The sequence below is a fragment of the Mixophyes fleayi genome, chromosome 3 (genome assembly GCF_038048845.1).
Source record: "Mixophyes fleayi isolate aMixFle1 chromosome 3, aMixFle1.hap1, whole genome shotgun sequence".
In the NCBI taxonomy this organism is placed as follows: Eukaryota; Metazoa; Chordata; class Amphibia; order Anura; family Limnodynastidae; genus Mixophyes; species Mixophyes fleayi.
Window position 1 is genome coordinate 284,489,147 of NC_134404.1, and position 23,845 is coordinate 284,512,991.

General features: G+C 44.0%; 59 non-coding genes across 59 annotated transcripts; all 59 read right to left on the bottom strand.

Annotated features, from left to right (window-relative positions):
• Window positions 1-67: 67 nt before the first annotated feature.
• Window positions 68-183, bottom strand: LOC142147461 (U5 spliceosomal RNA). Its single transcript, XR_012690608.1, has one exon. It is a non-coding gene; the product is annotated as a U5 spliceosomal RNA (small nuclear RNA).
• A 262-nt stretch (window positions 184-445) lies between these two features.
• On the bottom strand, window positions 446-562 carry LOC142147566 (U5 spliceosomal RNA). The gene has a single exon (XR_012690708.1). It is a non-coding gene; the product is annotated as a U5 spliceosomal RNA (small nuclear RNA).
• Window positions 563-854: 292 nt separating this feature from the next.
• LOC142147524 (U5 spliceosomal RNA) lies at window positions 855-970 on the bottom strand. Its single transcript, XR_012690667.1, has one exon. It is a non-coding gene; the product is annotated as a U5 spliceosomal RNA (small nuclear RNA).
• Window positions 971-1,262: 292 nt separating this feature from the next.
• On the bottom strand, window positions 1,263-1,378 carry LOC142146900 (U5 spliceosomal RNA). The gene has a single exon (XR_012690068.1). It is a non-coding gene; the product is annotated as a U5 spliceosomal RNA (small nuclear RNA).
• Window positions 1,379-1,669: 291 nt separating this feature from the next.
• On the bottom strand, window positions 1,670-1,785 carry LOC142147589 (U5 spliceosomal RNA). Its single transcript, XR_012690730.1, has one exon. It is a non-coding gene; the product is annotated as a U5 spliceosomal RNA (small nuclear RNA).
• Window positions 1,786-2,076: 291 nt separating this feature from the next.
• Window positions 2,077-2,192, bottom strand: LOC142147340 (U5 spliceosomal RNA). The gene has a single exon (XR_012690491.1). It is a non-coding gene; the product is annotated as a U5 spliceosomal RNA (small nuclear RNA).
• Window positions 2,193-2,487: 295 nt separating this feature from the next.
• Window positions 2,488-2,603, bottom strand: LOC142147376 (U5 spliceosomal RNA). Its single transcript, XR_012690526.1, has one exon. It is a non-coding gene; the product is annotated as a U5 spliceosomal RNA (small nuclear RNA).
• A 291-nt stretch (window positions 2,604-2,894) lies between these two features.
• Window positions 2,895-3,010, bottom strand: LOC142146901 (U5 spliceosomal RNA). The gene has a single exon (XR_012690069.1). It is a non-coding gene; the product is annotated as a U5 spliceosomal RNA (small nuclear RNA).
• Window positions 3,011-3,301: 291 nt separating this feature from the next.
• LOC142146902 (U5 spliceosomal RNA) lies at window positions 3,302-3,417 on the bottom strand. The gene has a single exon (XR_012690070.1). It is a non-coding gene; the product is annotated as a U5 spliceosomal RNA (small nuclear RNA).
• A 265-nt stretch (window positions 3,418-3,682) lies between these two features.
• On the bottom strand, window positions 3,683-3,799 carry LOC142147515 (U5 spliceosomal RNA). The gene has a single exon (XR_012690659.1). It is a non-coding gene; the product is annotated as a U5 spliceosomal RNA (small nuclear RNA).
• Window positions 3,800-4,090: 291 nt separating this feature from the next.
• LOC142146904 (U5 spliceosomal RNA) lies at window positions 4,091-4,206 on the bottom strand. Its single transcript, XR_012690071.1, has one exon. It is a non-coding gene; the product is annotated as a U5 spliceosomal RNA (small nuclear RNA).
• A 292-nt stretch (window positions 4,207-4,498) lies between these two features.
• On the bottom strand, window positions 4,499-4,614 carry LOC142147390 (U5 spliceosomal RNA). The gene has a single exon (XR_012690540.1). It is a non-coding gene; the product is annotated as a U5 spliceosomal RNA (small nuclear RNA).
• A 294-nt stretch (window positions 4,615-4,908) lies between these two features.
• LOC142146905 (U5 spliceosomal RNA) lies at window positions 4,909-5,024 on the bottom strand. Its single transcript, XR_012690072.1, has one exon. It is a non-coding gene; the product is annotated as a U5 spliceosomal RNA (small nuclear RNA).
• Window positions 5,025-5,318: 294 nt separating this feature from the next.
• LOC142147318 (U5 spliceosomal RNA) lies at window positions 5,319-5,434 on the bottom strand. Its single transcript, XR_012690470.1, has one exon. It is a non-coding gene; the product is annotated as a U5 spliceosomal RNA (small nuclear RNA).
• A 291-nt stretch (window positions 5,435-5,725) lies between these two features.
• LOC142146906 (U5 spliceosomal RNA) lies at window positions 5,726-5,841 on the bottom strand. Its single transcript, XR_012690073.1, has one exon. It is a non-coding gene; the product is annotated as a U5 spliceosomal RNA (small nuclear RNA).
• A 291-nt stretch (window positions 5,842-6,132) lies between these two features.
• On the bottom strand, window positions 6,133-6,248 carry LOC142147377 (U5 spliceosomal RNA). Its single transcript, XR_012690527.1, has one exon. It is a non-coding gene; the product is annotated as a U5 spliceosomal RNA (small nuclear RNA).
• A 291-nt stretch (window positions 6,249-6,539) lies between these two features.
• LOC142146908 (U5 spliceosomal RNA) lies at window positions 6,540-6,655 on the bottom strand. Its single transcript, XR_012690075.1, has one exon. It is a non-coding gene; the product is annotated as a U5 spliceosomal RNA (small nuclear RNA).
• A 265-nt stretch (window positions 6,656-6,920) lies between these two features.
• Window positions 6,921-7,037, bottom strand: LOC142147516 (U5 spliceosomal RNA). The gene has a single exon (XR_012690660.1). It is a non-coding gene; the product is annotated as a U5 spliceosomal RNA (small nuclear RNA).
• A 291-nt stretch (window positions 7,038-7,328) lies between these two features.
• On the bottom strand, window positions 7,329-7,444 carry LOC142146909 (U5 spliceosomal RNA). The gene has a single exon (XR_012690076.1). It is a non-coding gene; the product is annotated as a U5 spliceosomal RNA (small nuclear RNA).
• A 292-nt stretch (window positions 7,445-7,736) lies between these two features.
• Window positions 7,737-7,852, bottom strand: LOC142146910 (U5 spliceosomal RNA). The gene has a single exon (XR_012690077.1). It is a non-coding gene; the product is annotated as a U5 spliceosomal RNA (small nuclear RNA).
• A 294-nt stretch (window positions 7,853-8,146) lies between these two features.
• Window positions 8,147-8,262, bottom strand: LOC142146911 (U5 spliceosomal RNA). The gene has a single exon (XR_012690078.1). It is a non-coding gene; the product is annotated as a U5 spliceosomal RNA (small nuclear RNA).
• A 291-nt stretch (window positions 8,263-8,553) lies between these two features.
• Window positions 8,554-8,669, bottom strand: LOC142147439 (U5 spliceosomal RNA). Its single transcript, XR_012690586.1, has one exon. It is a non-coding gene; the product is annotated as a U5 spliceosomal RNA (small nuclear RNA).
• Window positions 8,670-8,960: 291 nt separating this feature from the next.
• On the bottom strand, window positions 8,961-9,076 carry LOC142146912 (U5 spliceosomal RNA). Its single transcript, XR_012690079.1, has one exon. It is a non-coding gene; the product is annotated as a U5 spliceosomal RNA (small nuclear RNA).
• A 291-nt stretch (window positions 9,077-9,367) lies between these two features.
• LOC142146913 (U5 spliceosomal RNA) lies at window positions 9,368-9,483 on the bottom strand. The gene has a single exon (XR_012690080.1). It is a non-coding gene; the product is annotated as a U5 spliceosomal RNA (small nuclear RNA).
• A 291-nt stretch (window positions 9,484-9,774) lies between these two features.
• Window positions 9,775-9,890, bottom strand: LOC142147474 (U5 spliceosomal RNA). Its single transcript, XR_012690620.1, has one exon. It is a non-coding gene; the product is annotated as a U5 spliceosomal RNA (small nuclear RNA).
• Window positions 9,891-10,181: 291 nt separating this feature from the next.
• LOC142146914 (U5 spliceosomal RNA) lies at window positions 10,182-10,297 on the bottom strand. The gene has a single exon (XR_012690081.1). It is a non-coding gene; the product is annotated as a U5 spliceosomal RNA (small nuclear RNA).
• Window positions 10,298-10,588: 291 nt separating this feature from the next.
• On the bottom strand, window positions 10,589-10,704 carry LOC142146915 (U5 spliceosomal RNA). The gene has a single exon (XR_012690082.1). It is a non-coding gene; the product is annotated as a U5 spliceosomal RNA (small nuclear RNA).
• A 292-nt stretch (window positions 10,705-10,996) lies between these two features.
• On the bottom strand, window positions 10,997-11,112 carry LOC142146916 (U5 spliceosomal RNA). Its single transcript, XR_012690083.1, has one exon. It is a non-coding gene; the product is annotated as a U5 spliceosomal RNA (small nuclear RNA).
• Window positions 11,113-11,403: 291 nt separating this feature from the next.
• On the bottom strand, window positions 11,404-11,519 carry LOC142147503 (U5 spliceosomal RNA). Its single transcript, XR_012690648.1, has one exon. It is a non-coding gene; the product is annotated as a U5 spliceosomal RNA (small nuclear RNA).
• Window positions 11,520-11,810: 291 nt separating this feature from the next.
• On the bottom strand, window positions 11,811-11,926 carry LOC142146917 (U5 spliceosomal RNA). Its single transcript, XR_012690084.1, has one exon. It is a non-coding gene; the product is annotated as a U5 spliceosomal RNA (small nuclear RNA).
• Window positions 11,927-12,218: 292 nt separating this feature from the next.
• LOC142146920 (U5 spliceosomal RNA) lies at window positions 12,219-12,334 on the bottom strand. Its single transcript, XR_012690086.1, has one exon. It is a non-coding gene; the product is annotated as a U5 spliceosomal RNA (small nuclear RNA).
• Window positions 12,335-12,628: 294 nt separating this feature from the next.
• Window positions 12,629-12,744, bottom strand: LOC142146881 (U5 spliceosomal RNA). The gene has a single exon (XR_012690049.1). It is a non-coding gene; the product is annotated as a U5 spliceosomal RNA (small nuclear RNA).
• A 291-nt stretch (window positions 12,745-13,035) lies between these two features.
• LOC142147269 (U5 spliceosomal RNA) lies at window positions 13,036-13,151 on the bottom strand. The gene has a single exon (XR_012690423.1). It is a non-coding gene; the product is annotated as a U5 spliceosomal RNA (small nuclear RNA).
• A 292-nt stretch (window positions 13,152-13,443) lies between these two features.
• LOC142146921 (U5 spliceosomal RNA) lies at window positions 13,444-13,559 on the bottom strand. The gene has a single exon (XR_012690087.1). It is a non-coding gene; the product is annotated as a U5 spliceosomal RNA (small nuclear RNA).
• A 294-nt stretch (window positions 13,560-13,853) lies between these two features.
• On the bottom strand, window positions 13,854-13,969 carry LOC142146922 (U5 spliceosomal RNA). The gene has a single exon (XR_012690088.1). It is a non-coding gene; the product is annotated as a U5 spliceosomal RNA (small nuclear RNA).
• A 292-nt stretch (window positions 13,970-14,261) lies between these two features.
• LOC142146923 (U5 spliceosomal RNA) lies at window positions 14,262-14,377 on the bottom strand. Its single transcript, XR_012690089.1, has one exon. It is a non-coding gene; the product is annotated as a U5 spliceosomal RNA (small nuclear RNA).
• A 294-nt stretch (window positions 14,378-14,671) lies between these two features.
• LOC142146924 (U5 spliceosomal RNA) lies at window positions 14,672-14,787 on the bottom strand. Its single transcript, XR_012690090.1, has one exon. It is a non-coding gene; the product is annotated as a U5 spliceosomal RNA (small nuclear RNA).
• Window positions 14,788-15,078: 291 nt separating this feature from the next.
• On the bottom strand, window positions 15,079-15,194 carry LOC142147320 (U5 spliceosomal RNA). Its single transcript, XR_012690472.1, has one exon. It is a non-coding gene; the product is annotated as a U5 spliceosomal RNA (small nuclear RNA).
• A 291-nt stretch (window positions 15,195-15,485) lies between these two features.
• Window positions 15,486-15,601, bottom strand: LOC142146925 (U5 spliceosomal RNA). Its single transcript, XR_012690091.1, has one exon. It is a non-coding gene; the product is annotated as a U5 spliceosomal RNA (small nuclear RNA).
• A 291-nt stretch (window positions 15,602-15,892) lies between these two features.
• On the bottom strand, window positions 15,893-16,008 carry LOC142146926 (U5 spliceosomal RNA). Its single transcript, XR_012690092.1, has one exon. It is a non-coding gene; the product is annotated as a U5 spliceosomal RNA (small nuclear RNA).
• Window positions 16,009-16,299: 291 nt separating this feature from the next.
• LOC142147449 (U5 spliceosomal RNA) lies at window positions 16,300-16,415 on the bottom strand. Its single transcript, XR_012690596.1, has one exon. It is a non-coding gene; the product is annotated as a U5 spliceosomal RNA (small nuclear RNA).
• Window positions 16,416-16,709: 294 nt separating this feature from the next.
• Window positions 16,710-16,825, bottom strand: LOC142146927 (U5 spliceosomal RNA). The gene has a single exon (XR_012690093.1). It is a non-coding gene; the product is annotated as a U5 spliceosomal RNA (small nuclear RNA).
• A 291-nt stretch (window positions 16,826-17,116) lies between these two features.
• LOC142146928 (U5 spliceosomal RNA) lies at window positions 17,117-17,232 on the bottom strand. Its single transcript, XR_012690094.1, has one exon. It is a non-coding gene; the product is annotated as a U5 spliceosomal RNA (small nuclear RNA).
• Window positions 17,233-17,526: 294 nt separating this feature from the next.
• LOC142147475 (U5 spliceosomal RNA) lies at window positions 17,527-17,642 on the bottom strand. Its single transcript, XR_012690621.1, has one exon. It is a non-coding gene; the product is annotated as a U5 spliceosomal RNA (small nuclear RNA).
• Window positions 17,643-17,933: 291 nt separating this feature from the next.
• Window positions 17,934-18,049, bottom strand: LOC142146929 (U5 spliceosomal RNA). The gene has a single exon (XR_012690095.1). It is a non-coding gene; the product is annotated as a U5 spliceosomal RNA (small nuclear RNA).
• A 291-nt stretch (window positions 18,050-18,340) lies between these two features.
• On the bottom strand, window positions 18,341-18,456 carry LOC142146931 (U5 spliceosomal RNA). The gene has a single exon (XR_012690097.1). It is a non-coding gene; the product is annotated as a U5 spliceosomal RNA (small nuclear RNA).
• Window positions 18,457-18,747: 291 nt separating this feature from the next.
• LOC142147304 (U5 spliceosomal RNA) lies at window positions 18,748-18,863 on the bottom strand. Its single transcript, XR_012690457.1, has one exon. It is a non-coding gene; the product is annotated as a U5 spliceosomal RNA (small nuclear RNA).
• A 292-nt stretch (window positions 18,864-19,155) lies between these two features.
• LOC142146932 (U5 spliceosomal RNA) lies at window positions 19,156-19,271 on the bottom strand. Its single transcript, XR_012690098.1, has one exon. It is a non-coding gene; the product is annotated as a U5 spliceosomal RNA (small nuclear RNA).
• A 291-nt stretch (window positions 19,272-19,562) lies between these two features.
• LOC142147433 (U5 spliceosomal RNA) lies at window positions 19,563-19,678 on the bottom strand. Its single transcript, XR_012690581.1, has one exon. It is a non-coding gene; the product is annotated as a U5 spliceosomal RNA (small nuclear RNA).
• Window positions 19,679-19,969: 291 nt separating this feature from the next.
• On the bottom strand, window positions 19,970-20,085 carry LOC142146933 (U5 spliceosomal RNA). The gene has a single exon (XR_012690099.1). It is a non-coding gene; the product is annotated as a U5 spliceosomal RNA (small nuclear RNA).
• Window positions 20,086-20,377: 292 nt separating this feature from the next.
• On the bottom strand, window positions 20,378-20,493 carry LOC142147295 (U5 spliceosomal RNA). The gene has a single exon (XR_012690448.1). It is a non-coding gene; the product is annotated as a U5 spliceosomal RNA (small nuclear RNA).
• Window positions 20,494-20,787: 294 nt separating this feature from the next.
• LOC142146934 (U5 spliceosomal RNA) lies at window positions 20,788-20,903 on the bottom strand. Its single transcript, XR_012690100.1, has one exon. It is a non-coding gene; the product is annotated as a U5 spliceosomal RNA (small nuclear RNA).
• A 294-nt stretch (window positions 20,904-21,197) lies between these two features.
• LOC142146882 (U5 spliceosomal RNA) lies at window positions 21,198-21,313 on the bottom strand. Its single transcript, XR_012690050.1, has one exon. It is a non-coding gene; the product is annotated as a U5 spliceosomal RNA (small nuclear RNA).
• A 291-nt stretch (window positions 21,314-21,604) lies between these two features.
• Window positions 21,605-21,720, bottom strand: LOC142146936 (U5 spliceosomal RNA). Its single transcript, XR_012690101.1, has one exon. It is a non-coding gene; the product is annotated as a U5 spliceosomal RNA (small nuclear RNA).
• A 292-nt stretch (window positions 21,721-22,012) lies between these two features.
• LOC142146937 (U5 spliceosomal RNA) lies at window positions 22,013-22,128 on the bottom strand. Its single transcript, XR_012690102.1, has one exon. It is a non-coding gene; the product is annotated as a U5 spliceosomal RNA (small nuclear RNA).
• Window positions 22,129-22,422: 294 nt separating this feature from the next.
• On the bottom strand, window positions 22,423-22,538 carry LOC142146938 (U5 spliceosomal RNA). The gene has a single exon (XR_012690103.1). It is a non-coding gene; the product is annotated as a U5 spliceosomal RNA (small nuclear RNA).
• A 291-nt stretch (window positions 22,539-22,829) lies between these two features.
• On the bottom strand, window positions 22,830-22,945 carry LOC142147462 (U5 spliceosomal RNA). Its single transcript, XR_012690609.1, has one exon. It is a non-coding gene; the product is annotated as a U5 spliceosomal RNA (small nuclear RNA).
• Window positions 22,946-23,210: 265 nt separating this feature from the next.
• LOC142147517 (U5 spliceosomal RNA) lies at window positions 23,211-23,327 on the bottom strand. The gene has a single exon (XR_012690661.1). It is a non-coding gene; the product is annotated as a U5 spliceosomal RNA (small nuclear RNA).
• A 292-nt stretch (window positions 23,328-23,619) lies between these two features.
• LOC142146939 (U5 spliceosomal RNA) lies at window positions 23,620-23,735 on the bottom strand. Its single transcript, XR_012690104.1, has one exon. It is a non-coding gene; the product is annotated as a U5 spliceosomal RNA (small nuclear RNA).
• Between the last annotated feature and the right edge of the window lie 110 nt (window positions 23,736-23,845).

Sequence of the window (23,845 nt, forward strand, 5' to 3'; positions counted from 1 at the left end):
CAAATGAGCCCTCATCCAGGTTTAGAAATGGTGAGCAAATTTACTTTATCTTTATACATCAAAATGAAACCCCAGTCAGATGGGGCATGCAAAAACTGAGTTAAAACTCAGTTTTGCTCCTCTTCACGGAAATCTTTAGTAAAAGGCGAAAGATTTATGCATTCTGAAGAGAAACCAGAGCATGACCAAGAGTCCACTTCTTGTCTGCGTTAAGTGCCGGCAGTCCTGGTTCACTTGAGAGTGAGCACCCAGCTCTGAACAAAGAATTGCAGATGCATCTCAGGCTCCCCCTTGCCTTGCTCCATATGCAGCTTTCACCCTCTTTTCCATGCGCTTATGGCTCACTCAAGAAATGAACACTGTCAAACAAAAGCATTTCTGATCAAAAGGAGGCAGTCACTTAGTATGCAAATGAGCCCTCAACCAGGCTTAGAAATGGTGAGCAAGTTTACTTTATCTTTATACATGCAAAAATTGAGTTAAAACTCAGTTTTGCTCCTCTCCACGGAAATCTTTAGTAAAAGGCGAAAGATTTCTGCGTTCTGAAGAGAAACCAGAGCATGACCAAGAGTCCACTTCTTGTCTGGGTGCAATGCCAACAGTCCTGGTTCACCTGAGAGTGAGCACCCAGCTCTGAAGAAAGAATTGCAGGTGCATCTCAGGCTCCACCTTGCCTTGCTCCATATGCAGCTTTCACACTCTTTTCCATGTGCTTATGGCTCATTCAAGGAATGAACACTGTGAAACAACAGCATTTCTAATCAAAAGGAGGCAGTCACTTAGTATGCAAATGAGCCATCATCCAGGTTTAGAAATGGTGAGCAAATTTACTTTATCTTTATACATCAAAATGAAACCCCAGTCAGATGGGGCATGCAAAAATTGAGTTAAAACTCAGTTTTGCTCCTCTTCACGGAAATCTTTAGTAAAAAGCGAAAGATTTATGCATTCTGAAGAGAAACCAGAGCATGACCAAGAGTCCACTTCTTGTCTGCGTTAAGTGCCAGCAGTCCTGGTTCACTTGAGAGTGAGCACCCAGCTCTGAAGAAAGAATTGCAGATGCATCTCAGGCTCCACCTTGCCTTGCTCCATATGCAGCTTTCACCCTCTTTTCCATGTGCTTATGGCTCTTTCAAGGAATGAACATGTGTCAAAAAAAGCATTTCTGATCAAAAGGAGGCAGTCACTTAGTATGCAAATGAGCCCTCATCCATGCTTAGAAATGGTGAGCAAGTTTACTTTATCTTTATACATGAAAATGAAACCCCAGTCAGATGGGGCATGCAAAAATTGAGTTAAAACTCAGTTTTGCTCCTCTCCACGGAAATCTTTAGTAAAAGGCGAAAGATTTGTGCGTTCTGAAGAGAAACCAGAGCATGACCAAGAGTCCACTTCTTGTCTGGGTGCAGTGCCAGCAGTCCTGGTTCACCTGAGAGTGAGCACCCAGCTCTGAAGAAAGAATTGCAGGTACATCACAGGCTCCACCTTGCCTTGCTCCATATGCAGCTTTCACCCTCTTTTCCATGTGCTTATGGTTTTTTCAAGGAATGAACACTGTCAAAAAAAGCATTTCTGATCAAAAGGAGGCAGTCACTTAGTATGCAAATGAGCCCTCATCCAGGTTTAGAAATGGTGAGCAAATTTACTTTATCTTTATACATCAAAATAAAACCCCAGTCAGATGGGGCATGCAAATACTGAGTTAAAACTAAGTTTTGCTCCTCTCCACGGAAATCTTTAGTAAAAGGCGAAAGATTTGTGCATTCTGAAGAGAAACCAGAGCATGACCAAGAGTCCACTTCTTGTCTGGGTGCAGTGCCAGCAGTCCTGGTTCACCTAAGAGTGAGCACCCAGCTCTGAAGAAAGAATTGCAGGTGCATCTCAGGCTCCACCTTGCCTTGCTCCATATGCAGCTTTCACCCTCTTTTCCATGTGCTTATAGCTCTTTCAAGGAATGAACACTGTCAAAAAAAGCATTTCTGATCAAAAGAAGGCAGTCACTTAGTATGCAAATGAGCCCTCATCCAGGTTTAGAAATGGTGAGCAAATTTACTTTATCTTTATAGATCAAAATAAAACCCCAGTCAGATGGGGCATGCAAAAACTGAGTTAAAACTCAGTTTTGCTCCTCTCCACGGAAATCTTTAGTAAAAGGCGAAAGATTTGTGCGTTCTGAAGAGAAACCAGAGCATGACCAAGAGCCCACTTCTTGTCTGGGTTAAGTGCCAGCAGTCCTGGTTCACTTGAGAGTGAGCACCCAGCTCTGAAGAAAGAATTGCAGATGCATCTCAGGCTCCCCCTTGCCATGCTCCATATGCAGCTTTCACCCTCTTTTTCTCCATGCGCTTATGGCTCATTCAAGGAATGAACACTGTCAAACAAAAGCATTTCTGATCAAAAGGAGGCAGTCACTTAGAATGCAAATGAGGTCTCAACCAGGCTTAGAAATGGTGAGCAAATTTACTTTATCTTTATACATCAAAATGAAACCCCAGTCAGATGGGGCATGCAAGAATTGAGTTAAAACTCAGTTTTGCTCCTCTTCACGGAAATCTTTAGTAAAAGGCGAAAGATTTGTGCGTTCTGAAGAGAAACCAGAGCATGACCAAGAGTCCACTTCTTGTCTGGGTGCAGTGCCAGCAGTCCTGGTTCACCTGAGTGTGAGCACCCAGCTCTGAAGAAAGAATTGCAGGTGCATCTCAGGCTCCACCTTGCCTTGCTCCATATGCAGCTTTCACCCTCTTTTCCATGTGCTTATGGCTCTTTCAAGGAATGAACACTGTCAAAAAAAGCAATTCTGATCAAAAGGAGGCAGTCACTTAGTATGCAAATGAGCCCTCATCCAGGCTTAGAAATGGGGAGCAAGTTTACTTTATCTTTATACATCAAAATGAAACCCCAGTCAGATGGGGCATGCAAAAATTGAGTTAAAACTCAGTTTTGCTCCTCTCCACGGAAATCTTTAGTAAAAGGCGAAAGATTTGTGCGTTCTGAAGAGAAACCAGAGCATGACCAAGAGTCCACTTCTTGTCTGGGTGCAGTGCCAGCAGTCCTGGTTCACCTGAGAGTGAGCACCCAGCTCTGAAGAAAGAATTGCAGGTGCATCTCAGGCTCCACCTTGCCTTGCTCCATATGCAGCTTTCACCCTCTTTTCCATGTGCTTATGGCTCTTTCAAGGAATGAACACTGTCAAAAAAAGCATTTCTGATCAAAAGGAGGCAGTCACTTAGTATGCAAATGAGCCCTCATCCAGGCTTAGAAATGGGGAGCAAGTTTACTTTATCTTTATAGATCAAAATGAAACCCCAGTCAGATGGGGCATGCAAAAATTGAGTTAAAACTCAGTTTTGCTCCTCTCCACGGAAATCTTTAGTAAAAGGCGAAAGATTTGTGCGTTCTGAAGAGAAACCAGAGCATGACCAAGAGTCCACTTCTTGTCTGGGTGCAGTGCCAGCAGTCCTGGTTCACCTGAGAGTGAGCACCCAGCTCTGAAGAAAGAATTGCAGGTGCATCTCAGGCTCCACCTTGCCATGCTCCATATGCAGCTTTCACCCTCTTTTTCTCCATGCGCTTATGGCTCATTCAAGGAATGAACACTGTCAAACAAAAGCATTTCTGATCAAAAGGAGGCAGTCACTTAGAATGCAAATGAGGTCTCAACCAGGCTTAGAAATGGTGAGCAAGTTTACTTTATCTTTATACATGCAAAAATTGAGTTAAAACTCAGTTTTGCTCCTCTCCACGGAAATCTTTAGTAAAAGGCGAAAGATTTGTGCGTTCTGAAGAGAAACCAGAGCATGACCAAGAGTCCACTTCTTGTCTGGGTGCAGTGCCAGCAGTCCTGGTTCACCTGAGAGTGAGCACCCAGCTCTGAAGAAAGAATTGCAGGTGCATCTCAGGCTCCACCTTGCCTTGCTCCATATGCAGCTTTCACCCTCTTTTCCATGTGCTTATGGCTCTTTCAAGGAATGAACACTGTCAAAAAAAGCATTTCTGATCAAAAGGAGGCAGTCACTTAGTATGCAAATTAGCCCTCATCCAGGCTTAGAAATGGTGAGCAAGTTTACTTTATCTTTATACATCAAAATGAAACCCCAGTCAGATGGGGCATGCAAAAATTGAGTTAAAACTCAGTTTTGCTCCTCTCCACGGAAATCTTTAGTAAAAGGCGAAAGATTTGTGCGTTCTGAAGAGAAACCAGAGCATGACCAAGAGTCCACTTCTTGTCTGGGTGCAGTGCCAGCAGTCCTGGTTCACCTGAGAGTGAGCACCCAGCTCTGAAGAAAGAATTGCAGGTGCATCTCAGGCTCCACCTTGCCTTGCTCCATATGCAGCTTTCACCCTCTTTTCCATGTGCTTATGGCTCTTTCAAGGAATGAACACTGTCAAAAAAAAGCATTTCTGATCAAAAGGAGGCAGTCACTTAGTATGCAAATGAGCCCTCATCCAGGCTTAGAAATGGTGAGCAAGTTTACTTTATCTTTATACATCAAAATGAAACCCCAGTCAGATGGGGCATGCAAAAATTGAGTTAAAACTCAGTTTTGCTCCTCTCCACGGAAATCTTTAGTAAAAGGCGAAAGATTTGTGCGTTCTGAGGAGAAACCAGAGCATGACCAAGAGTCCACTTCTTGTCTGGGTGCAGTGCCAGCAGTCCTGGTTCACCTGAGAGTGAGCACCCAGCTCTGAAGAAAGAATTGCAGGTGCATCTCAGGCTCCACCTTGCCTTGCTCCATATGCAGCTTTCACCCTCTTTTTCTCCATGTGTTTATGGCTCTTTCAAGGAATGAACACTGTCAAAAAAAGCATTTCTGATCAAAAGGAGGCAGTCACTTAGTATGCAAATGAGCCCTCATCCAGGCTTAGAAATGGTGAGCAAGTTTACTTTATCTTTATACATCAAAATGAAACCCCAGTCAGATGGGGCATGCAAAAATTGAGTTAAAACTCAGTTTTGCTCCTCTCCACGGAAATCTTTAGTAAAAGGCGAAAGATTTGTGCGTTCTGAAGAGAAACCAGAGCATGACCAAGAGTCCACTTCTTGTCTGGGTGCAGTGCCAGCAGTCCTGGTTCACCTGAGAGTGAGCACCCAGCTCTGAAGAAAGAATTGCAGGTGCATCTCAGGCTCCACCTTGCCTTGCTCCATATGCAGCTTTCACCCTCTTTTTCTCCATGTGCTTATGGCTCTTTCAAGGAACGAACACTGTCAAAAAAAGCATTTCTGATCAAAAGGAGGCAGTCACTTAGTATGCAAATGAGCCCTCATCCAGGCTTAGAAATGGTGAGCAAGTTTACTTTAACTTTATACATCAAAATGAAACCCCAATCAGATGGGGCATGCAAAAATTGAGTTAAAACTCAGTTTTGCACCTCTCCACGGAAATCTTTAGTAAAAGGCGAAAGATTTGTGCGTTCTGAAGAGAAACCAGAGCATGACCAAGAGTCCACTTCTTGTCTGGGTGCAATGCCAGCAGTCCTGGTTCACCTGAGTGTGAGCACCCAGCTCTGAAGAAAGAATTGCAGGTGCATCTCAGGCTCCACCTTGCCTTGCTCCATATGCAGCTTTCACCCTCTTTTTCATGTGTTTATGGCTCTTTCAAGGAATGAACACTGTCAAAAAAAGCAATTCTGATCAAAAAGAGGCAGTCACTTAGTATGCAAATGAGCCCTCATCCAGGCTTAGAAATGGTGAGCAAGTTTACTTTATCTTTATACATCAAAATGAAACCCCAGTCAGATGGGGCATGCAAAAATTGAGTTAAAACTCAGTTTTGCTCCTCTCCACGGAAATCTTTAGTAAAAGGCGAAAGATTTGTGCGTTCTGAAGAGAAACCAGAGCATGACCAAGAGTCCACTTCTTGTCTGGGTGCAGTGCCAGCAGTCCTGGTTCACCTGAGAGTGAGCACCCAGCTCTGAAGAAAGAATTGCAGGTGCATCTCAGGCTCCACCTTGCCTTGCTCCATATGCAGCTTTCACCCTCTTTTCCATGTGTTTATGGCTCTTTCAAGGAATGAACACTGTCAAAAAAAGCAATTCTGATCAAAAAGAGGCAGTCACTTAGTATGCAAATGAGCCCTCATCCAGGCTTAGAAATGGTGAGCAAGTTTACTTTATCTTTATACATCAAAATGAAACCCCAGTCAGATGGGGCATGCAAAAATTGAGTTAAAACTCAGTTTTGCTCCTCTCCACGGAAATCTTTAGTAAAAGGCGAAAGATTTGTGTGTTCTGAAGAGAAACCAGAGCATGACCAAGAGTCCACTTCTTGTCTGGGTGCAGTGCCAGCAGTCCTGGTTCACCTGAGTGTGAGCACCCAGCTCTGAAGAAAGAATTGCAGGTGCATCTCAGGCTCCACCTTGCCTTGCTCCATATGCAGCTTTCACCCTCTTTTCCATGTGTTTATGGCTCTTTCAAGGAATGAACACTGTCAAAAAAAGCAATTCTGATCAAAAAGAGGCAGTCACTTAGTATGCAAATGAGCCCTCATCCAGGCTTAGAAATAGGGAGCAAGTTTACTTTATCTTTATACATCAAAATGAAACCCCAGTCAGATGGGGCATGCAAAAATTGAGTTAAAACTCAGTTTTGCTCCTCTCCACGGAAATCTTTAGTAAAAGGCGAAAGATTTGTGCGTTCTGAAGAGAAACCAGAGCATGACCAAGAGCCCACTTCTTGTCTGGGTTAAGTGCCAGCAGTCCTGGTTCACTTGAGAGTGAGCACCCAGCTCTGAAGAAAGAATTGCAGATGCATCTCAGGCTCCCCCTTGCCATGCTCCATATGCAGCTTTCACCCTCTTTTTCTCCATGCGCTTATGGCTCATTCAAGGAATGAACACTGTCAAACAAAAGCATTTCTGATCAAAAGGAGGCAGTCACTTAGAATGCAAATGAGGTCTCAACCAGGCTTAGAAATGGTGAGCAAGTTTACTTTATCTTTATACATGCAAAAATTGAGTTAAAACTCAGTTTTGCTCCTCTCCACGGAAATCTTTAGTAAAAGGCGAAAGATTTGTGCGTTCTGAAGAGAAACCAGAGCATGACCAAGAGTCCACTTCTTGTCTGGGTGCAGTGCCAGCAGTCCTGGTTCACCTGAGAGTGAGCACCCAGCTCTGAAGAAAGAATTGCAGGTGCATCTCAGGCTCCACCTTGCCTTGCTCCATATGCAGCTTTCACCCTCTTTTCCATGTGCTTATGGCTCTTTCAAGGAATGAACACTGTCAAAAAAAGCATTTCTGATCAAAAGGAGGCAGTCACTTAGTATGCAAATTAGCCCTCATCCAGGCTTAGAAATGGTGAGCAAGTTTACTTTATCTTTATACATCAAAATGAAACCCCAGTCAGATGGGGCATGCAAAAATTGAGTTAAAACTCAGTTTTGCTCCTCTCCACGGAAATCTTTAGTAAAAGGCGAAAGATTTGTGCGTTCTGAAGAGAAACCAGAGCATGACCAAGAGTCCACTTCTTGTCTGGGTGCAGTGCCAGCAGTCCTGGTTCACCTGAGAGTGAGCACCCAGCTCTGAAGAAAGAATTGCAGGTGCATCTCAGGCTCCACCTTGCCTTGCTCCATATGCAGCTTTCACCCTTTTTTCCATGTGCTTATGGCTCTTTCAAGGAATGAACACTGTCAAAAAAAAGCATTTCTGATCAAAAGGAGGCAGTCACTTAGTATGCAAATGAGCCCTCATCCAGGCTTAGAAATGGTGAGCAAGTTTACTTTATCTTTATACATCAAAATGAAACCCCAGTCAGATGGGGCATGCAAAAATTGAGTTAAAACTCAGTTTTGCTCCTCTCCACGGAAATCTTTAGTAAAAGGCGAAAGATTTGTGCGTTCTGAAGAGAAACCAGAGCATGACCAAGAGTCCACTTCTTGTCTGGGTGCAGTGCCAGCAGTCCTGGTTCACCTGAGAGTGAGCACCCAGCTCTGAAGAAAGAATTGCAGGTGCATCTCAGGCTCCACCTTGCCTTGCTCCATATGCAGCTTTCACCCTCTTTTTCTCCATGTGTTTATGGCTCTTTCAAGGAATGAACACTGTCAAAAAAAGCATTTCTGATCAAAAGGAGGCAGTCACTTAGTATGCAAATGAGCCCTCATCCAGGCTTAGAAATGGTGAGCAAGTTTACTTTATCTTTATACATCAAAATGAAACCCCAGTCAGATGGGGCATGCAAAAATTGAGTTAAAACTCAGTTTTGCTCCTCTCCACGGAAATCTTTAGTAAAAGGCGAAAGATTTGTGCGTTCTGAAGAGAAACCAGAGCATGACCAAGAGTCCACTTCTTGTCTGGGTGCAGTGCCAGCAGTCCTGGTTCACCTGAGAGTGAGCACCCAGCTCTGAAGAAAGAATTGCAGGTGCATCTCAGGCTCCACCTTGCCTTGCTCCATATGCAGCTTTCACCCTCTTTTCCATGTGCTTATGGCTCTTTCAAGGAATGAACACTGTCAAAAAAAGCATTTCTGATCAAAAGGAGGCAGTCACTTAGTATGCAAATGAGCCCTCATCCAGACTTAGAAATGGGGAGCAAGTTTACTTTATCTTTATACATCAAAATGAAACCCCAGTCAGATGGGGCATGCAAAAATTGAGTTAAAACTCAGTTTTGCTCCTCTCCACGGAAATCTTTAGTAAAAGGCGAAAGATTTGTGCATTCTGAAGAGAAACCAAAGCATGACCAAGAGTCCACTTCTTGTCTGGGTGCAGTGCCAGCAGTCCTGGTTCACCTGAGTGTGAGCACCCAGCTCTGAAGAAAGAATTGCAGGTGCATCTCAGGCTCCACCTTGCCTTGCTCCATATGCAGCTTTCACCCTCTTTTCCATGTGTTTATGGCTCTTTCAAGGAATGAACACTGTCAAAAAAAGCAATTCTGATCAAAAAGAGGCAGTCACTTAGTATGCAAATGAGCCCTCATCCAGGCTTAGAAATGGTGAGCAAGTTTACTTTATCTTTATACATCAAAATGAAACCCCAGTCAGATGGGGCATGCAAAAATTGAGTTAAAACTCAGTTTTGCTCCTCTCCACGGAAATCTTTAGTAAAAGGCGAAAGATTTGTGCGTTCTGAAGAGAAACCAGAGCATGACCAAGAGTCCACTTCTTGTCTGGGTGCAGTGCCAGCAGTCCTGGTTCACCTGAGAGTGAGCACCCAGCTCTGAAGAAAGAATTGCAGGTGCATCTCAGGCTCCACCTTGCCTTGCTCCATATGCAGCTTTCACCCTCTTTTCCATGTGCTTATGGCTCTTTCAAGGAATGAACACTGTCAAAAAAAGCATTTCTGATCAAAAGGAGGCAGTCACTTAGTATGCAAATGAGCCCTCATCCAGGCTTAGAAATGGTGAGCAAGTTTACTTTATCTTTATACATCAAAATGAAACCCCAGTCAGATGGGGCATGCAAAAATTGAGTTAAAACTCAGTTTTGCTCCTCTCCACGGAAATCTTTAGTAAAAGGCGAAAGATTTGTGCGTTCTGAAGAGAAACCAGAGCATGACCAAGAGTCCACTTCTTGTCTGGGTGCAGTGCCAGCAGTCCTGGTTCACCTGAGAGTGAGCACCCAGCTCTGAAGAAAGAATTGCAGGTGCATCTCAGGCTCCACCTTGCCTTGCTCCATATGCAGCTTTCACCCTCTTTTCCATGTGCTTATGGCTCTTTCAAGGAACGAACACTGTCAAAAAAAGCATTTCTGATCAAAAGGAGGCAGTCACTTAGTATGCAAATGAGCCCTCATCCAGGCTTAGAAATGGTGAGCAAGTTTACTTTAACTTTATACATCAAAATGAAACCCCAATCAGATGGGGCATGCAAAAATTGAGTTAAAACTCAGTTTTGCTCCTCTCAACGGAAATCTTTAGTAAAAGGCGAAAGATTTGTGCGTTCTGAAGAGAAACCAGAGCATGACCAAGAGTCCACTTCTTGTCTGGGTGCAATGCCAGCAGTCCTGGTTCACCTGAGTGTGAGCACCCAGCTCTGAAGAAAGAATTGCAGGTGCATCTCAGGCTCCACCTTGCCTTGCTCCATATGCAGCTTTCACCCTCTTTTCCATGTGTTTATGGCTCTTTCAAGGAATGAACACTGTCAAAAAAAGCAATTCTGATCAAAAAGAGGCAGTCACTTAGTATGCAAATGAGCCCTCATCCAGGCTTAGAAATGGTGAGCAAGTTTACTTTATCTTTATACATCAAAATGAAACCCCAGTCAGATGGGGCATGCAAAAATTGAGTTAAAACTCAGTTTTGCTCCTCTCCACGGAAATCTTTAGTAAAAGGCGAAAGATTTGTGCGTTCTGAAGAGAAACCAGAGCATGACCAAGAGTCCACTTCTTGTCTGGGTGCAATGCCAGCAGTCCTGGTTCACCTGAGTGTGAGCACCCAGCTCTGAAGAAAGAATTGCAGGTGCATCTCAGGCTCCACCTTGCCTTGCTCCATATGCAGCTTTCACCCTCTTTTCCATGTGTTTATGGCTCTTTCAAGGAATGAACACTGTCAAAAAAAGCAATTCTGATCAAAAAGAGGCAGTCACTTAGTATGCAAATGAGCCCTCATCCAGGCTTAGAAATGGTGAGCAAGTTTACTTTATCTTTATACATCAAAATGAAACCCCAGTCAGATGGGGCATGCAAAAATTGAGTTAAAACTCAGTTTTGCTCCTCTCCACGGAAATCTTTAGTAAAAGGCGAAAGATTTGTGCGTTCTGAAGAGAAACCAGAGCATGACCAAGAGTCCACTTCTTGTCTGGGTGCAGTGCCAGCAGTCCTGGTTCACCTGAGAGTGAGCACCCAGCTCTGAAGAAAGAATTGCAGGTGCATCTCAGGCTCCACCTTGCCTTGCTCCATATGCAGCTTTCACCCTCTTTTCCATGTGCTTATGGCTCTTTCAAGGAATGAACACTGTCAAAAAAAAGCATTTCTGATCAAAAGGAGGCAGTCACTTAGTATGCAAATGAGCCCTCATCCAGGCTTAGAAATGGTGAGCAAGTTTACTTTATCTTTATACATCAAAATGAAACCCCAGTCAGATGGGGCATGCAAAAATTGAGTTAAAACTCAGTTTTGCTCCTCTCCACGGAAATCTTTAGTAAAAGGCGAAAGATTTGTGCGTTCTGAAGAGAAACCAGAGCATGACCAAGAGTCCACTTCTTGTCTGGGTGCAGTGCCAGCAGTCCTGGTTCACCTGAGAGTGAGCACCCAGCTCTGAAGAAAGAATTGCAGGTGCATCTCAGGCTCCACCTTGCCTTGCTCCATATGCAGCTTTCACCCTCTTTTCCATGTGTTTATGGCTCTTTCAAGGAATGAACACTGTCAAAAAAAGCAATTCTGATCAAAAAGAGGCAGTCACTTAGTATGCAAATGAGCCCTCATCCAGGCTTAGAAATGGTGAGCAAGTTTACTTTATCTTTATACATCAAAATGAAACACCAGTCAGATGGGGCATGCAAAAATTGAGTTAAATCTCAGTTTTGCTCCTCTCCACGGAAATCTTTAGTAAAAGGCGAAAGATTTGTGCGTTCTGAAGAGAAACCAGAGCATGACCAAGAGTCCACTTCTTGTCTGGGTGCAATGCCAGCAGTCCTGGTTCACCTGAGTGTGAGCACCCAGCTCTGAAGAAAGAATTGCAGGTGCATCTCAGGCTCCACCTTGCCTTGCTCCATATGCAGCTTTCACCCTCTTTTCCATGTGTTTATGGCTCTTTCAAGGAATGAACACTGTCAAAAAAAGCAATTCTGATCAAAAAGAGGCAGTCACTTAGTATGCAAATGAGCCCTCATCCAGGCTTAGAAATGGTGAGCAAGTTTACTTTATCTTTATACATCAAAATGAAACCCCAGTCAGATGGGGCATGCAAAAATTGAGTTAAAACTCAGTTTTGCTCCTCTCCACGGAAATCTTTAGTAAAAGGCGAAAGATTTGTGCGTTCTGAAGAGAAACCAGAGCATGACCAAGAGTCCACTTCTTGTCTGGGTGCAGTGCCAGCAGTCCTGGTTCACCTGAGAGTGAGCACCCAGCTCTGAAGAAAGAATTGCAGGTGCATCTCAGGCTCCACCTTGCCTTGCTCCATATGCAGCTTTCACCCTCTTTTCCATGTGCTTATGGCTCTTTCAAGGAATGAACACTGTCAAAAAAAAGCATTTCTGATCAAAAGGAGGCAGTCACTTAGTATGCAAATGAGCCCTCATCCAGGCTTAGAAATGGTGAGCAAGTTTACTTTATCTTTATACATGAAAATGAAACCCCAGTCAGATGGGGCATGCAAAAATTGAGTTAAAACTCAGTTTTGCTCCTCTCCACGGAAATCTTTAGTAAAAGGCGAAAGATTTGTGCGTTCTGAAGAGAAACCAGAGCATGACCAAGAGTCCACTTCTTGTCTGGGTGCAGTGCCAGCAGTCCTGGTTCACCTGAGTGTGAGCACCCAGCTCTGAAGAAAGAATTGCAGGTGCATCTCAGGCTCCACCTTGCCTTGCTCCATATGCAGCTTTCACCCTCTTTTTCTCCATGTGCTTATGGCTCTTTCAAGGAACGAACACTGTCAAAAAAAGCATTTCTGATCAAAAGGAGGCACTCACTTAGTATGCAAATGAGCCCTCATCCAGGCTTAGAAATGGTGAGCAAGTTTACTTTAACTTTACACATCAAAATGAAACCCCAATCAGATGGGGCATGCAAAAATTGAGTTAAAACTCAGTTTTGCTCCTCTCCACGGAAATCTTTAGTAAAAGGCGAAAGATTTGTGCGTTCTGAAGAGAAACCAGAGCATGACCAAGAGTCCACTTCTTGTCTGGGTGCAGTGCCAGCAGTCCTGGTTCACCTGAGTGTGAGCACCCAGCTCTGAAGAAAGAATTGCAGGTGCATCTCAGGCTCCACCTTGCCTTGCTCCATATGCAGCTTTCACCCTCTTTTCCATGTGTTTATGGCTCTTTCAAGGAATGAACACTGTCAAAAAAAGCAATTCTGATCAAAAAGAGGCAGTCACTTAGTATGCAAATGAGCCCTCATCCAGGCTTAGAAATGGTGAGCAAGTTTACTTTATCTTTATACATGAAAATGAAACCCCAGTCAGATGGGGCATGCAAAAATTGAGTTAAAACTCAGTTTTGCTCCTCTCCACGGAAATCTTTAGTAAAAGGCAAAAGATTTGTGCGTTCTGAAGAGAAACCAGAGCATGACCAAGAGTCCACTTCTTGTCTGGGTGCAGTGCCAGCAGTTCTGGTTCACCTGAGAGTGAGCACCCAGCTCTGAAGAAAGAATTGCAGGTGCATCTCAGGCTCCACCTTGCCTTGCTCCATATGCAGCTTTCACCCTCTTTTCCATGTGCTTATGGCTCTTTCAAGGAATGAACACTGTCAAAAAAAAGCATTTCTGATCAAAAGGAGGCAGTCACTTAGTATGCAAATGAGCCCTCATCCAGGCTTAGAAATGGTGAGCAAGTTTACTTTATCTTTATACATCAAAATGAAACCCCAGTCAGATGGGGCATGCAAAAATTGAGTTAAAACTCAGTTTTGCTCCTCTCCACGGAAATCTTTAGTAAAAGGCGAAAGATTTGTGCGTTCTGAAGAGAAACCAGAGCATGACCAAGAGTCCACTTCTTGTCTGGGTGCAGTGCCAGCAGTCCTGGTTCACCTGAGAGTGAGCACCCAGCTCTGAAGAAAGAATTGCAGGTGCATCTCAGGCTCCACCTTGCCTTGCTCCATATGCAGCTTTCACCCTCTTTTTCTCCATGTGCTTATGGCTCTTTCAAGGAATGAACACTGTCAAAAAAAGCATTTCTGATCAAAAGGAGGCAGTCACTTAGTATGCAAATGAGCCCTCATCCAGGCTTAGAAATGGTGAGCAAGTTTACTTTATCTTTATACATGAAAATGAAACCCCAGTCAGATGGGGCATGCAAAAATTGAGTTAAAACTCAGTTTTGCTCCTCTCCACGGAAATCTTTAGTAAAAGGCGAAAGATTTGTGCGTTCTGAAGAGAAACCAGAGCATGACCAAGAGTCCACTTCTTGTCTGGGTGCAGTGCCAGCAGTCCTGGTTCACCTGAGAGTGAGCACCCAGCTCTGAAGAAAGAATTGCAGGTGCATCTCAGGCTCCACCTTGCCTTGCTCCATATGCAGCTTTCACCCTTTTTTCCATGTGCTTATGGCTCTTTCAAGGAATGAACACTGTCAAAAAAAAGCATTTCTGATCAAAAGGAGGCAGTCACTTAGTATGCAAATGAGCCCTCATCCAGGCTTAGAAATGGTGAGCAAGTTTACTTTATCTTTATACATCAAAATGAAACCCCAGTCAGATGGGGCATGCAAAAATTGAGTTAAAACTCAGTTTTGCTCCTCTCCACGGAAATCTTTAGTAAAAGGCGAAAGATTTGTGCGTTCTGAAGAGAAACCAGAGCATGACCAAGAGTCCACTTCTTGTCTGGGTGCAGTGCCAGCAGTCCTGGTTCACCTGAGAGTGAGCACCCAGCTCTGAAGAAAGAATTGCAGGTGCATCTCAGGCTCCACCTTGCCTTGCTCCATATGCAGCTTTCACCCTCTTTTTCTCCATGTGTTTATGGCTCTTTCAAGGAATGAACACTGTCAAAAAAAGCATTTCTGATCAAAAGGAGGCAGTCACTTAGTATGCAAATGAGCCCTCACCCAGGCTTAGAAATGGTGAGCAAGTTTACTTTATCTTTATACATCAAAATGAAACCCCAGTCAGATGGGGCATGCAAAAATTGAGTTAAAACTCAGTTTTGCTCCTCTCCACGGAAATCTTTAGTAAAAGGCGAAAGATTTGTGCGTTCTGAAGAGAAACCAGAGCATGACCAAGAGTCCACTTCTTGTCTGGGTGCAGTGCCAGCAGTCCTGGTTCACCTGAGAGTGAGCACCCAGCTCTGAAGAAAGAATTGCAGGTGCATCTCAGGCTCCACCTTGCCTTGCTCCATATGCAGCTTTCACCCTCTTTTCCATGTGCTTATGGCTCTTTCAAGGAATGAACACTGTCAAAAAAAGCATTTCTGATCAAAAGGAGGCAGTCACTTAGTATGCAAATGAGCCCTCATCCAGACTTAGAAATGGGGAGCAAGTTTACTTTATTTTTATACATCAAAATGAAACCCCAGTCAGATGGGGCATGCAAAAATTGAGTTAAAACTCAGTTTTGCTCCTCTCCACGGAAATCTTTAGTAAAAGGCGAAAGATTTGTGCATTCTGAAGAGAAACCAGAGCATGACCAAGAGTCCACTTCTTGTCTGGGTGCAGTGCCAGCAGTCCTGGTTCACCTGAGTGTGAGCACCCAGCTCTGAAGAAAGAATTGCAGGTGCATCTCAGGCTCCACCTTGCCTTGCTCCATATGCAGCTTTCACCCTCTTTTCCATGTGTTTATGGCTCTTTCAAGGAATGAACACTGTCAAAAAAAGCAATTCTGATCAAAAAGAGGCAGTCACTTAGTATGCAAATGAGCCCTCATCCAGGCTTAGAAATGGTGAGCAAGTTTACTTTATCTTTATACATCAAAATGAAACCCCAGTCAGATGGGGCATGCAAAAATTGAGTTAAAACTCAGTTTTGCTCCTCTCCACGGAAATCTTTAGTAAAAGGCGAAAGATTTGTGCGTTCTGAAGAGAAACCAGAGCATGACCAAGAGTCCACTTCTTGTCTGGGTGCAGTGCCAGCAGTCCTGGTTCACCTGAGAGTGAGCACCCAGCTCTGAAGAAAGAATTGCAGGTGCATCTCAGGCTCCACCTTGCCTTGCTCCATATGCAGCTTTCACCCTCTTTTCCATGTGCTTATGGCTCTTTCAAGGAATGAACACTGTCAAAAAAAGCAATTCTGATCAAAAAGAGGCAGTCACTTAGTATGCAAATGAGCCCTCATCCAGGCTTAGAAATGGTGAGCAAGTTTACTTTATCTTTATACATCAAAATGAAACCCCAGTCAGATGGGGCATGCAAAAATTGAGTTAAAACTCAGTTTTGCTCCTCTCCACGGAAATCTTTAGTAAAAGGCGAAAGATTTGTGCGTTCTGAAGAGAAACCAGAGCATGACCAAGAGTCCACTTCTTGTCTGGGTGCAGTGCCAGCAGTCCTGGTTCACCTGAGAGTGAGCACCCAGCTCTGAAGAAAGAATTGCAGGTGCATCTCAGGCTCCACCTTGCCTTGCTCCATATGCAGCTTTCACCCTCTTTTCCATGTGCTTATGGCTCTTTCAAGGAATGAACACTGTCAAAAAAAGCATTTCTGATCAAAAGGAGGCAGTCACTTAGTATGCAAATGAGCCCTCATCCAGGCTTAGAAATGGTGAGCAAGTTTACTTTATCTTTATACATGAAAATGAAACCCCAGTCAGATGGGGCATGCAAAAATTGAGTTAAAACTCAGTTTTGCTCCTCTCCACGGAAATCTTTAGTAAAAGGCGAAAGATTTGTGCGTTCTGAAGAGAAACCAGTGCATGACCAAGAGTCCACTTCTTGTCTGGGTGCAGTGCCAGCAGTCCTGGTTCACCTGAGTGTGAGCACCCAGCTCTGAAGAAAGAATTGCAGGTGCATCTCAGGCTCCACCTTGCCTTGCTCCATATGCAGCTTTCACCCTCTTTTTCTCCATGTGCTTATGGCTCTTTCAAGGAATGAACACTGTCAAAAAAAGCAATTCTGATCAAAAAGAGGCAGTCACTTAGTATGCAAATGAGCCCTCATCCAGGCTTAGAAATGGTGAGCAAGTTTACTTTATCTTTATACATCAAAATGAAACCCCAGTCAGATGGGGCATGCAAAAATTGAGTTAAAACTCAGTTTTGCTCCTCTCCACGGAAATCTTTAGTAAAAGGCGAAAGATTTGTGCGTTCTGAAGAGAAACCAGAGCATGACCAAGAGTCCACTTCTTGTCTGGGTGCAGTGCCAGCAGTCCTGGTTCACCTGAGAGTGAGCACCCAGCTCTGAAGAAAGAATTGCAGGTGCATCTCAGGCTCCACCTTGCCTTGCTCCATATGCAGCTTTCACCCTCTTTTCCATGTGCTTATGGCTCTTTCAAGGAATGAACACTGTCAAAAAAAGCATTTCTGATCAAAAGGAGGCAGTCACTTAGTATGCAAATGAGCCCTCATCCAGGCTTAGAAATGGTGAGCAAGTTTACTTTATCTTTATACATGAAAATGAAACCCCAGTCAGATGGGGCATGCAAAAATTGAGTTAAAACTCAGTTTTGCTCCTCTCCACGGAAATCTTTAGTAAAAGGCGAAAGATTTGTGCGTTCTGAAGAGAAACCAGAGCATGACCAAGAGTCCACTTCTTGTCTGGGTGCAGTGCCAGCAGTCCTGGTTCACCTGAGTGTGAGCACCCAGCTCTGAAGAAAGAATTGCAGGTGCATCTCAGGCTCCACCTTGCCTTGCTCCATATGCAGCTTTCACCCTCTTTTTCTCCATGTGCTTATGGCTCTTTCAAGGAACGAACACTGTCAAAAAAAGCATTTCTGATCAAAAGGAGGCAGTCACTTAGTATGCAAATGAGCCCTCATCCAGGCTTAGAAATGGTGAGCAAGTTTACTTTAACTTTATACATCAAAATGAAACCCCAATCAGATGGGGCATGCAAAAATTGAGTTAAAACTCAGTTTTGCTCCTCTCAACGGAAATCTTTAGTAAAAGGCGAAAGATTTGTGCGTTCTGAAGAGAAACCAGAGCATGACCAAGAGTCCACTTCTTGTCTGGGTGCAATGCCAGCAGTCCTGGTTCACCTGAGTGTGAGCACCCAGCTCTGAAGAAAGAATTGCAGGTGCATCTCAGGCTCCACCTTGCCTTGCTCCATATGCAGCTTTCACCCTCTTTTCCATGTGTTTATGGCTCTTACAAGGAATGAACACTGTCAAAAAAAGCAATTCTGATCAAAAAGAGGCAGTCACTTAGTATGCAAATGAGCCCTCATCCAGGCTTAGAAATGGTGAGCAAGTTTACTTTATCTTTATACATCAAAATGAAACCCCAGTCAGATGGGGCATGCAAAAATTGAGTTAAAACTCAGTTTTGCTCCTCTCCACGGAAATCTTTAGTAAAAGGCGAAAGATTTGTGCGTTCTGAAGAGAAACCAGAGCATGACCAAGAGTCCACTTCTTGTCTGGGTGCAGTGCCAGCAGTCCTGGTTCACCTGAGAGTGAGCACCCAGCTCTGAAGAAAGAATTGCAGGTGCATCTCAGGCTCCACCTTGCCTTGCTCCATATGCAGCTTTCACCCTCTTTTCCATGTGTTTATGGCTCTTTCAAGGAATGAACACTGTCAAAAAAAGCAATTCTGATCAAAAAGAGGCAGTCACTTAGTATGCAAATGAGCCCTCATCCAGGCTTAGAAATGGTGAGCAAGTTTACTTTATCTTTATACATCAAAATGAAACCCCAGTCAGATGGGGCATGCAAAAATTGAGTTAAAACTCAGTTTTGCTCCTCTCCACGGAAATCTTTAGTAAAAGGCGAAAGATTTGTGCGTTCTGAAGAGAAACCAGAGCATGACCAAGAGTCCACTTCTTGTCTGGGTGCAATGCCAGCAGTCCTGGTTCACCTGAGTGTGAGCACCCAGCTCTGAAGAAAGAATTGCAGGTGCATCTCAGGCTCCACCTTGCCTTGCTCCATATGCAGCTTTCACCCTCTTTTCCATGTGTTTATGGCTCTTTCAAGGAATGAACACTGTCAAAAAAAGCAATTCTGATCAAAAAGAGGCAGTCACTTAGTATGCAAATGAGCCCTCATCCAGGCTTAGAAATGGTGAGCAAGTTTACTTTATCTTTATACATCAAAATGAAACCCCAGTCAGATGGGGCATGCAAAAATTGAGTTAAAACTCAGTTTTGCTCCCCTCCACGGAAATCTTTAGTAAAAGGCGAAAGATTTGTGCGTTCTGAAGAGAAACCAGAGCATGACCAAGAGTCCACTTCTTGTCTGGGTGCAGTGCCAGCAGTCCTGGTTCACCTGAGAGTGAGCACCCAGCTCTGAAGAAAGAATTGCAGGTGCATCTCAGGCTCCACCTTGCCTTGCTCCATATGCAGCTTTCACCCTCTTTTCCATGTGCTTATGGCTCTTTCAAGGAATGAACACTGTCAAAAAAAAGCATTTCTGATCAAAAGGAGGCAGTCACTTAGTATGCAAATGAGCCCTCATCCAGGCTTAGAAATGGTGAGCAAGTTTACTTTATCTTTATACATGAAAATGAAACCCCAGTCAGATGGGGCATGCAAAAATTGAGTTAAAACTCAGTTTTGCTCCTCTCCACGGAAATCTTTAGTAAAAGGCGAAAGATTTGTGCGTTCTGAAGAGAAACCAGAGCATGACCAAGAGTCCACTTCTTGTCTGGGTGCAGTGCCAGCAGTCCTGGTTCACCTGAGAGTGAGCACCCAGCTCTGAAGAAAGAATTGCAGGTGCATCTCAGGCTCCACCTTGCCTTGCTCCATATGCAGCTTTCACCCTCTTTTCCATGTGTTTATGGCTCTTTCAAGGAATGAACACTGTCAAAAAAAGCAATTCTGATCAAAAAGAGGCAGTCACTTAGTATGCAAATGAGCCCTCATCCAGGCTTAGACATGGTGAGCAAGTTTACTTTATCTTTATACATCAAAATGAAACACCAGTCAGATGGGGCATGCAAAAATTGAGTTAAAACTCAGTTTTGCTCCTCTCCACGGAAATCTTTAGTAAAAGGCGAAAGATTTGTGCGTTCTGAAGAGAAACCAGAGCATGACCAAGAGTCCACTTCTTGTCTGGGTGCAATGCCAGCAGTCCTGGTTCACCTGAGTGTGAGCACCCAGCTCTGAAGAAAGAATTGCAGGTGCATCTCAGGCTCCACCTTGCCTTGCTCCATATGCAGCTTTCACCCTCTTTTCCATGTGTTTATGGCTCTTTCAAGGAATGAACACTGTCAAAAAAAGCAATTCTGATCAAAAAGAGGCAGTCACTTAGTATGCAAATGAGCCCTCATCCAGGCTTAGAAATGGTGAGCAAGTTTACTTTATCTTTATACATCAAAATGAAACCCCAGTCAGATGGGGCATGCAAAAATTGAGTTAAAACTCAGTTTTGCTCCTCTCCACGGAAATCTTTAGTAAAAGGCGAAAGATTTGTGCGTTCTGAAGAGAAACCAGAGCATGACCAAGAGTCCACTTCTTGTCTGGGTGCAGTGCCAGCAGTCCTGGTTCACCTGAGAGTGAGCACCCAGCTCTGAAGAAAGAATTGCAGGTGCATCTCAGGCTCCACCTTGCCTTGCTCCATATGCAGCTTTCACCCTCTTTTCCATGTGCTTATGGCTCTTTCAAGGAATGAACACTGTCAAAAAAAAGCATTTCTGATCAAAAGGAGGCAGTCACTTAGTATGCAAATGAGCCCTCATCCAGGCTTAGAAATGGTGAGCAAGTTTACTTTATCTTTATACATCAAAATGAAACCCCAGTCAGATGGGGCATGCAAAAATTGAGTTAAAACTCAGTTTTGCTCCTCTCCACGGAAATCTTTAGTAAAAGGCGAAAGATTTGTGCGTACTGAAGAGAAACCAGAGCATGACCAAGAGTCCACTTCTTGTCTGGGTGCAGTGCCAGCAGTCCTGGTTCACCTGAGAGTGAGCACCCAGCTCTGAAGAAAGAATTGCAGGTGCATCTCAGGCTCCACCTTGCCTTGCTCCATATGCAGCTTTCACCCTCTTTTTCTCCATGTGCTTATGGCTCTTTCAAGGAATGAACACTGTCAAAAAAAGCATTTCTGATCAAAAGGAGGCAGTCACTTAGTATGCAAATGAGCCCTCATCCAGGCTTAGAAATGGTGAGCAAGTTTACTTTATCTTTATACATGAAAATGAAACCCCAGTCAGATGGGGCATGCAAAAATTGAGTTAAAACTCAGTTTTGCTCCTCTCCACGGAAATCTTTAGTAAAAGGCGAAAGATTTGTGCGTTCTGAAGAGAAACCAGAGCATGACCAAGAGTCCACTTCTTGTCTGGGTGCAGTGCCAGCAGTCCTGGTTCACCTGAGTGTGAGCACCCAGCTCTGAAGAAAGAATTGCAGGTGCATCTCAGGCTCCACCTTGCCTTGCTCCATATGCAGCTTTCACCCTCTTTTTCTCCATGTGCTTATGGCTCTTTCAAGGAACGAACACTGTCAAAAAAAGCATTTCTGATCAAAAGGAGGCACTCACTTAGTATGCAAATGAGCCCTCATCCAGGCTTAGAAATGGTGAGCAAGTTTACTTTAACTTTACACATCAAAATGAAACCCCAATCAGATGGGGCATGCAAAAATTGAGTTAAAACTCAGTTTTGCTCCTCTCCACGGAAATCTTTAGTAAAAGGCGAAAGATTTGTGCGTTCTGAAGAGAAACCAGAGCATGACCAAGAGTCCACTTCTTGTCTGGGTGCAGTGCCAGCAGTCCTGGTTCACCTGAGTGTGAGCACCCAGCTCTGAAGAAAGAATTGCAGGTGCATCTCAGGCTCCACCTTGCCTTGCTCCATATGCAGCTTTCACCCTCTTTTCCATGTGTTTATGGCTCTTTCAAGGAATGAACACTGTCAAAAAAAGCAATTCTGATCAAAAAGCGGCAGTCACTTAGTATGCAAATGAGCCCTCATCCAGGCTTAGAAATGGTGAGCAAGTTTACTTTATCTTTATACATGAAAATGAAACCCCAGTCAGATGGGGCATGCAAAAATTGAGTTAAAACTCAGTTTTGCTCCTCTCCACGGAAATCTTTAGTAAAAGGCGAAAGATTTGTGCGTTCTGAAGAGAAACCAGAGCATGACCAAGAGTCCACTTCTTGTCTGGGTGCAGTGCCAGCAGTCCTGGTTCACCTGAGTGTGAGCACCCAGCTCTGAAGAAAGAATTGCAGGTGCATCTCAGGCTCCACCTTGCCTTGCTCCATATGCAGCTTTCACCCTCTTTTCCATGTGCTTATGGCTCTTTCAAGGAATGAACACTGTCAAAAAAAAGCATTTCTGATCAAAAGGAGGCAGTCACTTAGTATGCAAATGAGCCCTCATCCAGGCTTAGAAATGGTGAGCAAGTTTACTTTATCTTTATACATCAAAATGAAACCCCAGTCAGATGGGGCATGCAAAAATTGAGTTAAAACTCAGTTTTGCTCCTCTCCACGGAAATCTTTAGTAAAAGGCGAAAGATTTGTGCGTTCTGAAGAGAAACCAGAGCATGACCAAGAGTCCACTTCTTGTCTGGGTGCAGTGCCAGCAGTCCTGGTTCACCTGAGAGTGAGCACCCAGCTCTGAAGAAAGAATTGCAGGTGCATCTCAGGCTCCACCTTGCCTTGCTCCATATGCAGCTTTCACCCTCTTTTTCTCCATGTGCTTATGGCTCTTTCAAGGAATGAACACTGTCAAAAAAAGCATTTCTGATCAAAAGGAGGCAGTCACTTAGTATGCAAATGAGCCCTCATCCAGGCTTAGAAATGGTGAGCAAGTTTACTTTATCTTTATACATCAAAATGAAACCCCAGTCAGATGGGGCATGCAAAAATTGAGTTAAAACTCAGTTTTGCTCCTCTCCACGGAAATCTTTAGTAAAAGGCGAAAGATTTGTGCGTTCTGAAGAGAAACCAGAGCATGACCAAGAGTCCACTTCTTGTCTGGGTGCAGTGCCAGCAGTCCTGGTTCACCTGAGAGTGAGCACCCAGCTCTGAAGAAAGAATTGCAGGTGCATCTCAGGCTCCACCTTGCCTTGCTCCATATGCAGCTTTCACCCTCTTTTCCATGTGCTTATGGCTCTTTCAAGGAATGAACACTGTCAAAAAAAGCATTTCTGATCAAAAGGAGGCAGTCACTTAGTATGCAAATGAGCCCTCATCCAGGCTTAGAAATGGTGAGCAAGTTTACTTTATCTTTATACATGAAAATGAAACCCCAGTCAGATGGGGCATGCAAAAATTGAGTTAAAACTCAGTTTTGCTCCTCTCCACGGAAATCTTTAGTAAAAGGTGAAAGATTTGTGCGTTCTGAAGAGAAACCAGAGCATGACCAAGAGCCCACTTCTTGTCTGGGTTAAGTGCCAGCAGTCCTGGTTCACTTGAGAGTGAGCACCCAGCTCTGAAGAAAGAATTGCAGATGCATCTCAGGCTCCCCCTTGCCATGCTCCATATGCAGCTTTCACCCTCTTTTTCTCCATGCGCTTATGGCTCATTCAAGGAATGAACACTGTTAAACAAAAGCATTTCTGATCAAAAGGAGGCAGTCACTTAGAATGCAAATGAGGTCTCAACCAGGCTTAGAAATGGTGAGCAAGTTTACTTTATCTTTATACATGCAAAAATTGAGTTAAAACTCAGTTTTGCTCCTCTCCACGGAAATCTTTAGTAAAAGGCGAAAGATTTGTGCGTTCTGAAGAGAAACCAGAGCATGACCAAGAGTCCACTTCTTGTCTGGGTGCAGTGCCAGCAGTCCTGGTTCACCTGAGAGTGAGCACCCAGCTCTGAAGAAAGAATTGCAGGTGCATCTCAGGCTCCACCTTGCCTTGCTCCATATGCAGCTTTCACCCTCTTTTCCATGTGCTTATGGCTCTTTCAAGGAATGAACACTGTCAAAAAAAAGCATTTCTGATCAAAAGGAGGCAGTCACTTAGTATGCAAATGAGCCCTCATCCAGGCTTAGAAATGGTGAGCAAGTTTACTTTATCTTTATACATCAAAATGAAACCCCAGTCAGATGGGGCATGCAAAAATTGAGTTAAAACTCAGTTTTGCTCCTCTCCACGGAAATCTTTAGTAAAAGGCGAAAGATTTGTGCGTTCTGAAGAGAAACCAGAGCATAACCAAGAGTCCACTTCTTGTCTGGGTGCAGTGCCAGCAGTCCTGGTTCACCTGAGAGTGAGCACCCAGCTCTGAAGAAAGAATTGCAGGTGCATCTCAGGCTCCACCTT